The sequence below is a fragment of the Erythrolamprus reginae genome, chromosome 5 (assembly GCF_031021105.1).
Source record: "Erythrolamprus reginae isolate rEryReg1 chromosome 5, rEryReg1.hap1, whole genome shotgun sequence".
In the NCBI taxonomy this organism is placed as follows: Eukaryota; Metazoa; Chordata; class Lepidosauria; order Squamata; family Dipsadidae; genus Erythrolamprus; species Erythrolamprus reginae.
The window spans coordinates 78,800,724-78,816,450 of NC_091954.1; positions in this window are offsets into that span (position 1 = coordinate 78,800,724).

Below are 15,727 nucleotides of genomic sequence, written 5' to 3' on the forward strand. Positions count from 1 at the left end.
CATATGGACCACTTAACTTGATCAGGGTAACACAATAGATTCAATTAAATAGACTTTTGTAAAGCCTTTGATTCAGTAGTACATTACAAACTACTTCTGAAATTAAAACCCTATAGCATCTCTGGACCACTAAATGATTGGCTAACCGTGGTCAAAATAGAAAGTACCATATCAAATCCTGATCTTATCAACAGTGGTGTCCCTCAAGGTAGTGTTCTAGGACCAACACTCTTCATACTCTACATAACCAATCTTTGTGATCATATTATATTATATATCTAATAGACTAAGTGCTAGAGCCCATTGTAACAACATTGCCAAAAAAGCACTAAGAGTTGTTAACCTAATCTTGTGTAGCTTCTTCTCTGGCAATATTACACTGCTAACCAGAGCATACAAAATATTTGCCAGAGCTATCTTTGAATACAGCCTACCTGTCTGGAACCCACACTGCATATTGGACATTAATACAATCGAGAGAGTCCAGAAATATTTCACAAGAAGAGTCCTCCACTCGTCTACTTGCAACAGAATATCTTATTCTACCAGATTCGAAATTTTAGGCTTAGAAAACTTAGAGCTACCTTGCCTTCGATCAGATCTAAATGTAATTCATAAAATCATCCACCACAATATCTTACCTGTCAATGAATACTTCAGCTTCAACCACAACAACATGTGTGCACACAATAGATTCAAACTCAATGTAAATCACTCAAAACTCAATTGCAGAAAATAGGACTTCAGCAATAGAGTGATCGATGCCAGGAATACAGTGGTCCCTCGATCATCGCGAGGGTTCCGTTCCAGGACCCCTCGCGATGATCGATTTTTCGCGAAGTAGCGGTGCGGAAGTAAAAACACCATCTGCGCATGCGCAGATGGTGTTTTTACTTCCACCGCAGCAGCGAGGAGCCGAAGATTGGGGTTTCCCCGCCGCCTCGCTGCTGCCGCTTATCCGCGCGCGCGCCGCCGGGGCTTCCCCCACCCACCCGGTTAGTGTTGTTGCTTCCCAGCTGGGAAGCGGGCCTCGCGCGCGCGCCGCCGGGGCTTCCCCCACCCACCCGGTTAGTGCTGTTGCTTCCCAGCTGGGAAGCGGGCCTCGCGCGCGCGCCGCCGGGGCTTCCCCCACCCACCCGGTTAGTGTTGTTGCTTCCCAGCTGGGAAGCGGGCCTCGCGCGCGCGCCGCAGGGGCTTCCCCCACCCACCCGGTTAGTGCTGTTGCTTCCCAGCTGGGAAGCGGGCCTCGCGCGCGCGCCGCAGGGGCTTCCCCCACCCACCCGGTTAGTGCTGTTGCTTCCCAGCTGGGAAGCGGGCCTCGCGCGCGCGCCGCCGGGGCTTCCCCCACCCACCCGGTTAGTGCTGTTGCTTCCCAGCTGGGAAGCGGGCCTCGCGCGCGCGCCGCAGGGGCTTCCCCCACCCACCCGGTTAGTGCTGTTGCTTCCCAGCTGGGAAGCGGGCCTCGCGCGCGCGCCGCCGGGGCTTCCCCCACCCACCCGGTTAGTGCTGTTGCTTCCCAGCTGGGAAGCGGGCCTCGCGCGCGCGCCGCAGGGGCTTCCCCCACCCACCCGGTTAGTGCTGTTGCTTCCCAGCTGGGAAGCGGGCCTCGCGCGCGCGCCACCGGGGCTTCCCCCACCCACCCGGTTAGTGTTGTTGCTTCCCAGCTGGGAAGCGGGCCTCGCGCGCGCGCCGCAGGGGCTTCCCCCACCCACCCGGTTAGTGCTGTTGCTTCCCAGCTGGGAAGCGGGCCTCGCGCGCGCGCCGCCGGGGCTTCCCCCACCCACCCGGTTGGTGTTGTTGCTTCCCAGCTGGGAAGCGGGCCCCGCGCGCGCGCCCACGCCTTTGCTCGCGCCACTTACCGGGGCAAGAGGGGGAAGACCCAGGGGAAGCCGCTCAGCCCGGTGGGGAAACTCCACCATCTACGCATGCGTGGCCATAGAAAAAAAGGCCACGCATGCGCAGATGGTGTTGTTTACTTCCGGGTTGAAAACTCGCGATATAGCGTTTAGCGAACATCGAGATCGCGAAACTCGAGGGATCACTGTACACTACCTGACTCTGTGGTTTCTTCCCCAAACCCCAAAAACTTTAACCTTAGACTGTCTACAGTTGACCTTTACCCGTTTTTACAAGGTCTGTAAGAGTCATGCATAAGAGCATCACCACGCTTACCGTCCCTGTCCTACTGACCTATTATCCTCTTTTATTCTTAGTATTTACTTTATGTTAACTACTACTATTCTATATATGTATGACAAACAAACAAACAAACAAATAAATAAATAAATAAATAAAATTGTGATCATAATTGTGCAGCATTCTGTTAAGAAATGAAAATGAACAAGTAAAGAGTGGAAGGGGGTCTTTCAGGTGAGAAACAATAGCAGATGAAGTGTCCCTGTGAGCATTTCCACAAATGGAGATAACACTGCAGTGGAATCACTGGCCAAAAGCCAGTTTCCAGGTGATGAAAATCCAGCTGAAACTAAGGAGAGAGTCATTTTTACTCTGGAAGAGCTGCTCCTTGGAAGGAGAAACTAAGTTTAAATACTTTACAATTAAATTATTTTACAACCACAGAAAGATACCCTGAATGGCAGTGATGGTCAAAGATTTTCCGTTAGTATCTTCTTTTTGAGATTAGGAAGGAGTGTGTGGGAACCCACTACCTTAAAGGATTTTAATTTAAAACCAAAACACTTGACAAGATTCGGATCCAGGAAAGTTTTAAACAGATAAAGGTGACAGTGATTTTTTTAAAAAAATATAAGAAATGTTTTCTGAAGAAAGTGGCTTTGCATAAAGTAGCAAATGAGACTTTCAGATGATACCTTCATGGGAAAACTGATTGATTATTATCAACAACAGTAGATAATTGGTGTATTTTATGAAAGAAAAAGATAAGGATAGAATTAGCTAAACTCTATGCAGAGCTGAGGCTAAAGTGCTAAAGACAAAAAAACAAAAGGGGGGAAATAAAACCCTGCCTTTTACTTTCACTATTAAAATAAACATAGTTTCATTTTTTCAACATGGCAATCCTAAGAAAACCTGCTAAATTAGAAAGCACAGGAGTTCACTAGAACAATTTACAGATATAGACATTTTGCCAAATTTATTGTAGAAAATATTTGAAAAATTTGGCAAAGGTTGACTGCAATGGTTAAAAAATGAAATGGAAGAAGGCTTTGTAGGGCAACTGGCTGCAAACTAGGACCCAAAATGAAAGATTTGAAATATGACAGAAGTTATAAATAGAAAGTGGGAGAAAGATTTGGGCAATTAGCATTGCTGGAACTCAGAGACTCAACTGAAGCCAGAACCTTCCCCCTTTGGACAAAGGAATAGCAGTTAGAAAGATGCCAAAGAAATTATTTCAATATACGATTACAGTGGCAACATTACTATATGAAGAGAGTTGGAAAGATTCAGCACTACTATGGAAGAACAGTTGGTAAAACTGACAAATCTTATTGAGAGAAATGAATTATTTTCTTTGATTATAGAAAAGACACTATACATTTATTGGTGTCTCTTTAGGCTTTTTGTGTAATTTTTTTAAAAAAATGATCTTGTGATTTATGATGATGATTTTTGAAGATTAGAAAGGATTATACAAAAAAATATTATGATGATATAACTTTTTGGGAAAAGGTTAAAAAAGTTATTTATTATCATTGTAAAGAATATTGGAAGTCACTTTTTGGTATCTTTTTTTTCTGTTTTTCTTAAATAAATTTTCTTTTCTTGACTTTTTTGTATTCTCTTTGATTTCTTTTATTCCTTATACAGTGGTACCTCGAGATACGAGTTTAATTCGTTCCGGACCTGGGCTCTTAAGTCGAGCAGCTCTTATCTCGAACGACTTTTTCCCATAGGAATTAATGTAAATAATTTTAATTGGTTCCAGCCCTCAAAAAACTCACAAAGTTAGTCTAAATTATGCAGAAAGACATGTTTTTAATGAAGAAATGTACATGTACATATAAATGAATAATGAAGTTTCTTTCACTTAACTTGTAAACTTTCTTAAACTTTTAAATTTACATATGTTCAACTTCTCTGCCACCCAATCCTGTAGGACAGAGGTCCCCAACCCTTTTTGCACCAGGGACCGGCTTTAAGCGATCAAGAGAGGAATGGGTGAATGAATGGACGGAGGGTGGGAAGGAAGGAAGGAAAGAGGGAAGGGACAGGAACAGAGGAAGGAAGCAAGGAAACTTATGAAAGGGGAGAGTAAGAGAGGAATGAGTGAAGGGAGGGAGGGAGGGAAGAAGGTGGGAAGGAGAAAGAAAAGAAGAAATAGAGGAAGGGAAGGTAAAAGAGAGAAAGAAAAAGAGCAAGAAAGAAAGAAAGAAAGAAAGAAAGAAAGGGGGAAGGGACAGGAACAGAGGAAGGAAGCAAGGAAACTTATGAAAGGGGAGAGTAAGAGAGGAATGAGTGAAGGGAGAGAGGGAGGGAAGAAGGTGGGAAGGAGAAAGAAAAGAAGAAATAGAGGAAGGGAAGGTAAAAGAGAGAAAGAAAAAGAGCAAGAAAGAAAGCTGCAAGCACCCCCCCCCGACCCCCCCAGGCCGGCTGCAACCTTTTAAAACACGCGCGCCGCTTCGCAGCTGTCTCCTGAAGCCGAACGCGGAAGTTAGCGTTTGGCTTCAGGAGACAGCTCCTTGGCGCTTGTATCTCGAATTTGGGCTTGTAAGTAGAACAAAAATATCTCTCCCCTCCCAGCTCTTATCTCGAGTTGCTCTTAAGTAGAGCAGCTCTTATGTCGGGGTTCCACTGTATTATATAGGATTAGTTTTTAGCTTCTTTTTAAACATTTTAATAAAATAACTTTAAAAAATAAGAAACGAAAAACGTTTCACTTGGATAAAGAATAAATGAAAAGGTTTATTGATGAGTCTATGCTTAGAAAAAAGTTTCAAATATATAGTTCAAGAATTCTCATTTGTTTGCATACATGAAAAAGAAATTAGCGTAAAACTAAAAGTTGACTGGTGTCTTTTTTTTATGATGTCTGAGAATTATTGAAGGATAAAAGGATGATGAGAGGTTCTGAGTAGAATAACTATTTTGGGCAGTGTCAAGATTAGTCAGACATGGAACAAAAGGGAAAATAAAATAAGAATGAAAGCAGAACAATTGCAAGACAAGAAAAATAATCTTCTTTGAAAAAGTAATTAAAAGATAAATTAAATTTTTTAAAGAAATATTGTATATATGTGTAAAGGAAAAGAATATGGAAGCTGCTCGAAAGAGAGTGAGTATTATGTACAGAAGATCTTGGAATCGTATGAATTGATTACAATGGGAACTGAGAAAATGACTGAGAATTAAGAGAAAGAGGCTGTGGTAACAAGAAAATATATACTGTATAAATGAATGGCTGTTGTGAAAGGAAAAAAGAGAGAAAGAGAGAAAGAAAGAGAAATATAGAAAGGAAGGAAAGAAGGAAAGAAGGAAAGAAGGAAAGAAGGAAAGAAGGAAAGAAGGAAAGAAGGAAAGAAGGAAAGAAGGAAAGAGAAAGATCTATAAAGTAAAAACAGTGACTGATAATGTAGTCAAAGAAAGCAAAAGAGAAAAAATAGGAGACCAGAACAATTTGGAAGTGAAATTGATTGTCGGGAGCTCCAGAAGAATCTCTCGAAATTGAGTGAGTGGGCAACAAAGTGGCAAATGCATTTTAACCTAAACAAGTGCAAAGTTATGCATATTGGGGCAAAGAATCTCAATTACTGTATAGCCAAAAACTGATGGGGACCAAGCTTTCTGAAACAACCCAAGAAAGGGATCTTGGGATTTTGGTGGACAGCTCAATGAAGATGTCAACCCAGTGCGCAGTAGCAGTAAAAAAAGCAAATTCCATGCTTGGCATGATTAGGAAGGGAATCGAAAATAAGTCAGTAAGTGTTGTATTGCCTCTGTACAAATTAATGGTGAGACCACACTTGGAGTATTGTGTACAGTTCTGGTCACCTCACCTCAAGAAGGATATAATGGAACTGGAAAAGGTGCAAAAATGGGCAATAAGTATGATCAAGCAAATGGAGCATCTCCCTTATGAAATCAGGTTGCAACGCCTTGGTCTCTTCAGCCTTGAAAGACGGTGTTTAAGGGGTGACTTGATCAAAGTGTATAAAATCATGCATGGGATAGAAAAGGTGGATAGAGAAAAAATATTTTCTCTATCACACAATACTACTCCCTAAAGCTCATAGGTAAGAAAGCTAAGACAAATAAAGGCAAATATTTCTTCACCCAGAGGGTCGTTGGTTTATGGAATTCACTTCCAGAAGAAATCGTGACAGTTGTCAGCCTTAATAGCTTCAAGGCAGGATTAGACAGATTCATGGATGCAAAGTGTATCAGTGGTTATTGAAACGGATGTCCATGTGTCTCCTCTATGTTGGTTGAGGCAGGCAGGATTCCCTTGAGCCTTTGTTAGGTATCAAGGGAAAGGGAGGGTTTTGCCTTCTCTTTCTGCTCAAGAAATATACAATTGGTGGGCCACTGTGTGACACAGAATGCTGGACTCAATGGGCTTTGGCCCAATTCAGCATGGCTCTTCTTATATTCTTATGTTCTTATACACAGTATTGCATATTTGGATGTATATGTAACATTTAGCAGCACTTAGATTAGATAAATTAGCCAACTACATGTGCATCAAGATAATTTACATTTACACATCATTTAAAAGAAACAATAAAAAAGCTAAGATGGAAACAAAAAGATGAGACCAGGGCAAGCTACTGTGTATAAACAGAAAGCTCCACTCACTTTTAGCACTGAAGATGTTATCTAGTTGGGTTTCGGAACATCTCTAAACAAACAACAAGCTCAGGGAGGACCAAAGACTCCACAATACAACACTGTTTTGGAAATAGGTGAAGAAGATTGAACAGGGAATTACAAGTGGAATAACTTCTTATTAGAATTAAGAATTAAAAGATGAAATTATTTGAGACACAATTGAAGTGAGGTAGTTTAGAGCACTTTTTAAAGAATAATAGTGATTTGTTAAAAAACAACTTTTAAAAAACCTCAATATATATTAATGTCCAAGAAAAATGATGAAAAAGTAATGTAATAATGTGGAAATGTTGAAAATTTGTCAGGCTGCAGGTATCATATAGTATAAGATTTACACTCTACGTCAAGATCATACAAAGTATAAGAATTCACAAAATACTTCTTTGTATAATTGTTATAGAGAAAGCATATAATTAAATTAAATATGGAATGCTTTAAATATTTATGGAACTGGAGATCGGTAACTGAATGTAGTATTCCCTTTCCTTATCTTATTATTACTTCCTTTTTGCTAAACGTTGCTTATCCTAAAACAGAATAGTTTGGTGTATGCATATAGCAGTGATGGCCAACCTATGGCACGGGTGCCATAGGTGGCAAGCTGAGCCATATTGGAAGGCATGCAAGGCATTGCCTTATGTCAATCAACGCTGGCGGCCTGATTTTTGGCCTTGGGGAACCTTCCTGAAGTCTCTAGAGCAGTGTTTCCCAACCTTGGCAACTTGAAGATATCTGGACTTCAACTCCCAGAATTCCCCAGCCAGCATTTGCGCTGCCAAGGTTGGGAAACACTGCTTTAGAGTGTGAAAAAAACCCTGCACAACAGGCAAATCGGAAGTCTGTTTTTCTGAACTTCTGGTTTGCCCATTTGGCTGTTTTTCTACCATCCCAAGCTTCAGTGAGGCTTGTGCACATACCTGGTGTGTGTGTGCACGCATGTGCAGGGGCAGTGCAGGGGAGTGCACATGAATGGGGGGCAGGGAATGGGTGTAGCACGTGTGTGTGTGTGCTAGCCATGCACACACACCCTTTTGGCACGTGAACCAAAAAAGGTTCACCGTCACTGGCATTTAGTATGCACAGTAATTGAAATGTGTTCCTACATCTGTACATAAGCACTAATGGACCGTAAGCTATTTGCAACCGGCTCTTAGAAATGGCAGGTGAGCATGCGCTCATCCCCATTTGTGCAAGCAGTGGATGAGAGCATGTATGTGTGCTCCATTTGTGTGAGACACTCGCATGTGCATCCTGCTCATGCAAATAGAACTGCCTGTGCATATACACGCTTGCTGGCCGCTCGTGTAGAACCATATCTTGCCCCCCCCATCCACAAAGCCAGAAAGATTTATTTATTTATTTATTTATTTATTTATTCGTTCATTCATTCATTCATTCATTCATTCATTCATTCATTTATTTTTTATTCATTTATTTTATTTATTTATTTATTAGTTTAGTTTAGTTTAGTTTAATCAGATTTGTATGCCGCCCCTCTCCGCAGACTCGGGGCGGCTCACAGCAACAGCAATACAAGACAAATCCAATATTAAATTAATTTTAAGAACACCACAAGTTAAAAACCAATCATACACACTAGCATACCATACACAAATTTTATAAGCCTAGGGGGAAGGAACATGTCAATTCCCCCATGCCTGACGACAGAGGTGGGTTTTAAGGAGCTTACGAAAGGCTAGGAGGGTGGGGGCAACTCTGATATCTGGGGGGAGTTATTATCTATCTATCTATCTATCTATCTATCTATCTATCTATCTATCTATCTATCTATCTATCTATCTATTCGACTTCAATACCGCCCAATCCCAAGGAACTCAGGGCGGCTTACAACAGTGATAAAAATACAATAAAATTGATACAAACATAAAAGAAGTCGAACATTTCTAAACTAAAACATTGTAAAACAAAACCCCCATAAAGATTAAAAAACAGTCACCTTCATACAGGTTGGGGAACTCTGCAGTAGCATGTGCATTTTAATTACGATCTCTGTACCCTTTGCGGTCTTTTTTTTGCAATGCAGAAGTGATCAGTGTCTAAATCTAATGCACTAAACTGAAATCAACCTATGATTTCTAAGCCACTTATAAGCTTAAGCAGGTTTTGTTATTTTTATTTATTATTTATTTATTTATTTTGTCCAATACACAATACATATTGAAGAGAATAGACATGAAATATTATATATAAAGAAAAGGATAGAAGAAAAGATATAAAAATAGAGGAAAAGATATATGAAAGGAAGAAAATATATATGATATATAAGATAAGGAGAGACAATTGGACAGGGGATGAAAGGCACACTAGTGCACTTATGTATGCCCCTTCCTGACCTCTTGGGAACCTGGAATGGTCAATCGTGGATAGTCTAAGGGAGAAATGTTGGGGGTTAGGGGTTGACACCACTCAGTCCAGTAATGAGTTCCACGCTTCAACAACTCGATTGCTAAAGTCATATTTTTTACAGTCAAGTTTGGAGCGATTAATATTAGTTTGAATCTGTTCTGTGCTCTTGTGTTGTTGCGGTTGAAGCTGAAATAGTCATTGACAGGCAGGACGTTGCAGCATATGATCTTGTGGGCAATGTTAGTGTCATATTTGTAGTTGATTTTTTTTCATCTCACAATAACTGGAGACATAGGCATGTTAAAGTTGTATGATGTAAAAGACATTTTCACCCCTTATATCATTAAACCTGATATATCAGGTAATATCACTGTATCACTTGATATGACTCCTATATATAATACCCACATATAATGTTCAGGATTCAAGCTGAATAATGTTGCCTACCTCTGTACTGAACTGTGGACTACTCTCGTTATCTTCTGCCACAGGAAATCAACATTATGTCAAAAATCCAAATGTACATTCCTTCCAGCATTAAAATTCTGAACAGTAACACAATGTGCTTTTAAACTAAAGAATTCATTTCCAGTATTTTTTTAAAATAAAATTTTGCCTATAATGTAATACATTCCTTAGGCTAATAGGAATAGAAATGGCTGCAACATCATCCAAATTTCTAAAAATTCTTTTGCTCTGATAGTAGTGATCTGCATTCAACCTTCTATCCACTTTTACTTCCACTTTTACAAAATCTGTATTCGGTTTTCAAAGCAAACATTAAAATATAAACTAACACGAAGGGGGGGAAAAAGGGAAGGAAATAAAAAAAAGTAGTTACTTCTGTTATATAATAGATTCTTGATGTATTTTTGATACTTTTAATGTCCACTTTTAAAGTTTTGGTATAGCTTTTTCTTCAAAACCTCTGAATTTGTATAAATGAATCATCAGAAGTGTATACAAGCACAAACAATTTCATTCGTTCATGTTTTTTAAAGAAATGTTCTGCTGTGAGGAATTTAAAATTCCTTTCCTGTCTTTTCTAACCCTGTATAGCTAACAGGACTTTCCTTTGACAAAAAAGAGACACCTGGTTAAGTCATTCTGTTGTGACACAATAAATAAAATTATGTTTTTAGAAAACTACAATAAGGAACAACAGTGGGAAATAAGCATGATTTTTAGAAGAAAAGAATATAATCTCTTAACATTACTTGCTTTTGCAAATGCAATACTCTCTATCACCGTTCCCTGTAAGCTGCGCACGTGAGCCCGCGCGCGCTCCAAAATACCCCCCCGCGCACCCTTTTCCTCGGCCACGCGGGCAGGCGTTCTCCGGAGGTTGGCGGGTGCGTGGGCCGGCGCGCACTCTTCCCATCTCCCTGCCTGCGCGCCCGCCCGGAACATTCAAAGTAAGAGCGAAGGCGAAGGGTTTTCTTATTTTGAATGTTCCGGGCGGGTGGGCTGGCAGGGAGATTTGGGGAGCGCGCCCCGGCTGCCCCCGAACACCTGGCCGCCGGCCCGCTGGCCCGCTGCCCGCCACTGCCCGCCGCCACCCGCTCGTGGCGGGCGGGCGGCGAGCGGCGAGCGGGCTCCAAAAGTCAGCTGGGCTCCCGGGAGGCGGAGCGTGGCCGGGCACCGTGTCTTCGCCTCCGCGCGCCGCCTCCGCCCGGCCGAAAACAAAACGGCTCCAAAAGTCGGCCGGGCTCCCGGAAGGCGGTGTGCGGCTACTTCCTCTTCGCTGCAGAGCCGCACGGAGGCGAAGACACGGCGCCCGCCCACACTCTGCCTCCCAGGAGCCCGGCCGACTTTTGGAGCCGTTTTGTTTTCGGCCGGGCGGAGGCGGCGCGCGGAGACAAAGACACGGTGTGCGGACACGCTCCGCCTCCCGGGAGCCCAGCCGACTTTTGGAGCCGTTTTGTTTTCGGCCGGGCGGAGGCGGTGCGCGGAGGCGAAGACATGGTGCACGGCCAAAAACAAAACGGCCTCCAAAAGTCAGCCTCCGCCTGGCTGAAAACAAAACGGCTCCAAAAGTCAGCCGGGCTCCCGGGAGGCGGTGCGCGGCTGCTTCCTCTTCGCTGCAGAGCCGCCGGGCAGAGGCGAAGACAATGGCGCCCTCCACTCTCTCTCCATCTCTCTCTCTCTCTTTCTCTCTGTTGCCGGCGTGGTGAACGAGAGAGAAAGAGAGAGAGAGAGAAAGGAGGGGAGAGTGAATGAGAAAGAAAGCAAGAGAGAGAGAAAGAGAGGGGGGAAGGAGGGGGAGGGAAAGACATGGAGGGAAGGAGGGAGAGAGAAAGAGCAAAAAAGAGAGGAAGGAAGGAAGAGAGAAAGGAAGAGGGATGGAGAGAGAGAGGGATTGAAAGATGAAGGAAGGGAGAGAGAAAGGGGGAGGGAGAGATAGAAAGGAGGGAGAAGGGGGTAGTTAGGGAGAGGGAAAAGGAAGGGCTTGGAGAAAGGCAGGGGGAAAGAAAGATAGAAAGAAAAGAGGGAGGGAGAGATGGAAAGGAAAGAGGGAGGGAGGAAAGAGGGAGGGAGAGATAGAAAGGAAAGAGGGAGGGATAGATAGAAAGGAAAGAGGGAGGGAAAGATAGAAAGAAAAGAGGGAGGGAGAGATAGAAAGGAAAGTGGGAGGGAGGAAAGAGGGAGGAAGACATAGAAAGGATAGAATTATGGATGCAAGAACTTGCTCATGTGTGATAGCGCACACCCACACTTACTTACTTACTTACTTACTTATTTACTTACTTACTTACTTTATTTATTTATTTATACTTATATGCCGCCCAGTGCCAAAGGGACTGCCGCTCAGACACTATACTTTTCCGCTCACCCCGAAAAAAAATTAGAGGGAACACTGCTCTCTATAGTATTTTAAAATAAATTTGTATTTACTTTTGTGATGCATGGAATAAAGCTATTTTGTCCATCCAGAACTCCAGGTGAACACACGAAGGAAGACAGTGCCTCCTAGTGGTCTCTTTGAAAATATATCTCTGATTATTATTAAAAACTTCTTTTTAAACAAAATAAAGATTTTCTTTGCTTTATGCTTTGTTATGAAATTGAGCATTGTTGTCTGAGAGTTTGCTTTGTGAAAATGCTATTATGCAATTAATTCCAGTATAGACAACTTTGGCACATGGTAAAATTCCTTTCTGCTATCACTCATACTGTACATTTATCATCATGTTCTGTAGTGTTCTAATTGTGTATCCTGTCTCCCATATCTGCAACTGAATATCTACTGCACTTACTTTAACTTCAGCAACCAAGTTTCAAAATCTAAATTAAACAATATAAATAATTATTATTGTAAAATGCCGTGAAATCTGTGCAATAGGAAAACATATTGCATCATTAGTAGTTTCAAAAACAGATAAATTATGTATCCATTGAATTAGTATCAAGAATATTTTTGTTTGATCAAATACTTATCTAAACCCAATATAACTCCTCAAAAATAGTTATATTCCAAAATTGGGGACATAATTGAATATAAATCTTTATTAATATATAGGTGTTTGCACATATACTTATATATTATGCACATGTAAGTATTACTCCAAAGTTTGCCACTGACCCACAAGGCCAAATCAATTTTTTGCAGCAGCATCTGATTCAAAGAACAGCATTTCCCCATATATCTAGATGATCTTTAGCATTTCATAAGACTCTGAAGACCTGGCTGTAGTTCAGGCAAGCTGTTGTTAATGTGGTTTTATGATTCAAATGTATTATTTAGCTTGGGTATCATGAGCTACAGATTGGTTTCTAATTTTTATACCGTGCCAGAATCAATGGCATAAAGATGGGCAGCCATGCAGTTATTTAAACCGATACATACGTCTTAGCCTTAGAGGCTCCCATGCCATTTAGCATACTGAGCAGCCAGGGATCTTCAGAGCTTTTTATTTTGGGTGAGTACTAGAGTGTCTTCCCTTGTGATGTTTAGAATCTTTAAGTCTTCCATGAACATTCTCTGCCACGCATTTCGAGGTTGTCCTCTTGGTTTTTTGACAACAGTGGGTGTCATTTTGGGAATTCAATTGTTCCATATAGAGAATATGATCTGAAGCTGGAGCGCTTCTTCGTGGTCAAAATAATGAATCTCTAGAATACATGCATACACACACAATTATAGTGAAAGCTAAAATATTGTTCATGAATAGAAAGAGCTAGCTGGCTAGATAAATAAATAAATTTAAATAAATAAATTCAGGGGAGAGAAAATCCAGATCCTTTCATCTTTGTATCATTGGTCCAAACATTGGTCCAAACCTTTTTCGCTTACTCAAAATGATAACAGCTGCCTCACAGAATCCTCACAGGTTTTCTCTTACCAAATGTACTTTGTGCCCATCAGAGATAAATCTCTTGGGCTTCAGTGATTATGTCTAAAAATGTCTGAAAAACGCAAATTCTGACTTTGTGACTTAAATGCACAATCTTTTGGGAGTGCTATGAACTAGCTATATTTTCATCTATGATATCAATGTATAGAGAATTAACTTTATATCAAGTGCCAGAAAAGCTAATCCTCCCAGCAGCTGTTGCCACTCAAATTCAAAATGAATATGATTTTAACTTACCTCGATCTAATCTAATAAATTCTATTGTTTTCCTAAGCACTTCTGTGAATTAAAGGGCTGACATCTAAGCACACATACAGGACTGGAGTGGCTTTTAGGCACGTAGCCAAACATCTTCCCAATTCACTAATAGGGTATATAACACTCCCAATAGAAAGCCTTTGACCAAATGATAAAAAACAAACTGTTCTCCATTTCTCTTTCAAACTTTTCAAAATCTCCCAGACTTGTAAAAAAAAGTCTCCGTAGGGCCCATGAATGTGATCCTGTAGCAAAAAAATAATATGTAGTCTGCCTCCTAGCATTCTATTTCACCAGTAACTCTAGTAACCAGTAACTAGAGTTACACCAGTAACTCTAATTTATAGCACTATTCCAAATCCTTCAAAAGAAGGTGCAACAGATGCAAGTATAAAATCACCACTTACTCCATTCTTAAGTTACAATTCGCTGTTTCCACGTGCTCAATACTTCCATAAGTTGCACATATCTGAAAAACAGTAGTCTTACATTTACAAAAGTTCACTTAATCACTGTTCAAAGATATAATGGCACTGAAAAAATGACTTATGACTGTTTTTTCACACTTATGACTATTGCAGCATTCTCATGATCTTGTGATTTACATTCAGTTGCTTGTCAACTGTCTCATATTTATGACAGTTGCAGTGTCCTGAACTCACGTGATCCCCTTTTGCCACCTTCTGACAAGCAAAGTAAGGGGGGAACTAGATTCATTTAACAGCCATTTTACTAATTTAACAATTGCAGTGATTCATTCAACAAATGTGGCAAACAAAAGTCATAAAATGGGACAAAACTCACTTAACCAAATTTTCATTTAGCAACAGAAATGTTGGACTCAATTGTGATTTTGTAAGTTAAGGACTATCTGTATTGCTGATTCAGAGAGAGGTGTTTCATATAACAATTTTATATTATCTAGTTCTCAAGATTTGTAGACTTCCCAATTTAGATGCCAAGACATTGCTTCCAAGTGCCTACTAAGTCAGGTAGTGCATTCCAGATATTGATCACTCTATTGTTGAAATCAATTGTCTGCAGTTGAGTTTGGAGCAGTTTACATTGAGTTTGAATCTCTTACGTGCTCGTGTATTGCTGTGGTTGAAGGTGAAGTAGTCATAAATTGGAAGGACATTTTGGTATATGATTTTATGAACTATATTTAGATCAGATTGGAGGCATCCATTAATCATACTTAAATATTAGCACAGCAACTGAATCCCATCTGCAAACACATAACAATTTGACTTACACAAGCCTAAATATGGTTCACCGCAGTGTGAGAAGTAACTTAAATTGTCCCTTTGAAGCTGCAATCTGATCTATAGGCAGAATTCCTAATTCCATCTCCTACTTCCAATTTTCTGATCTGTGTCTCTTGCCTTGCAATGTTACCACCACCACCTCTGCAGAAGACAGGATTGTGCAGCTCGGCTGTTTGCCATCCCCTTTTTCATACTTTCCATTTAGAATTACAATTATTATCAGAGACATAAATATTTTTGGCTTCATCTTTTATAAAATACATATTATGAGGATAAGGGGCAATACTTCGCTGTCTTGAATTTCGAAAGCCTAATATACATCACTTGAGTTCTTATATTAAAATAAATAAAGAAATTCTTGCAACGCGTTAATCTGTTTTTTGCTTAAGGAACAACGCCGTACGGTTTACAAACCGCAGTTTGTTCAGGAAACCACAACTGGGCTAACGTTACGAAAACACAGTTCTGCATGTTCCTACTTAAATCCTCCGTCTATTTTATTTGTTTCTTTGGTCCAGCAAAACAATTTTATTTGTTTATTTATTCATTTCGGAATAATTAACGCGACCCCCGCAGAGAAACGTCGCTTAGACTCGCGGTGGGCGGTCGCAGAGCCGAGTTAATAAAGGTCTGACAAACGAATCACTTCAGACTACATTTCCCCGGACA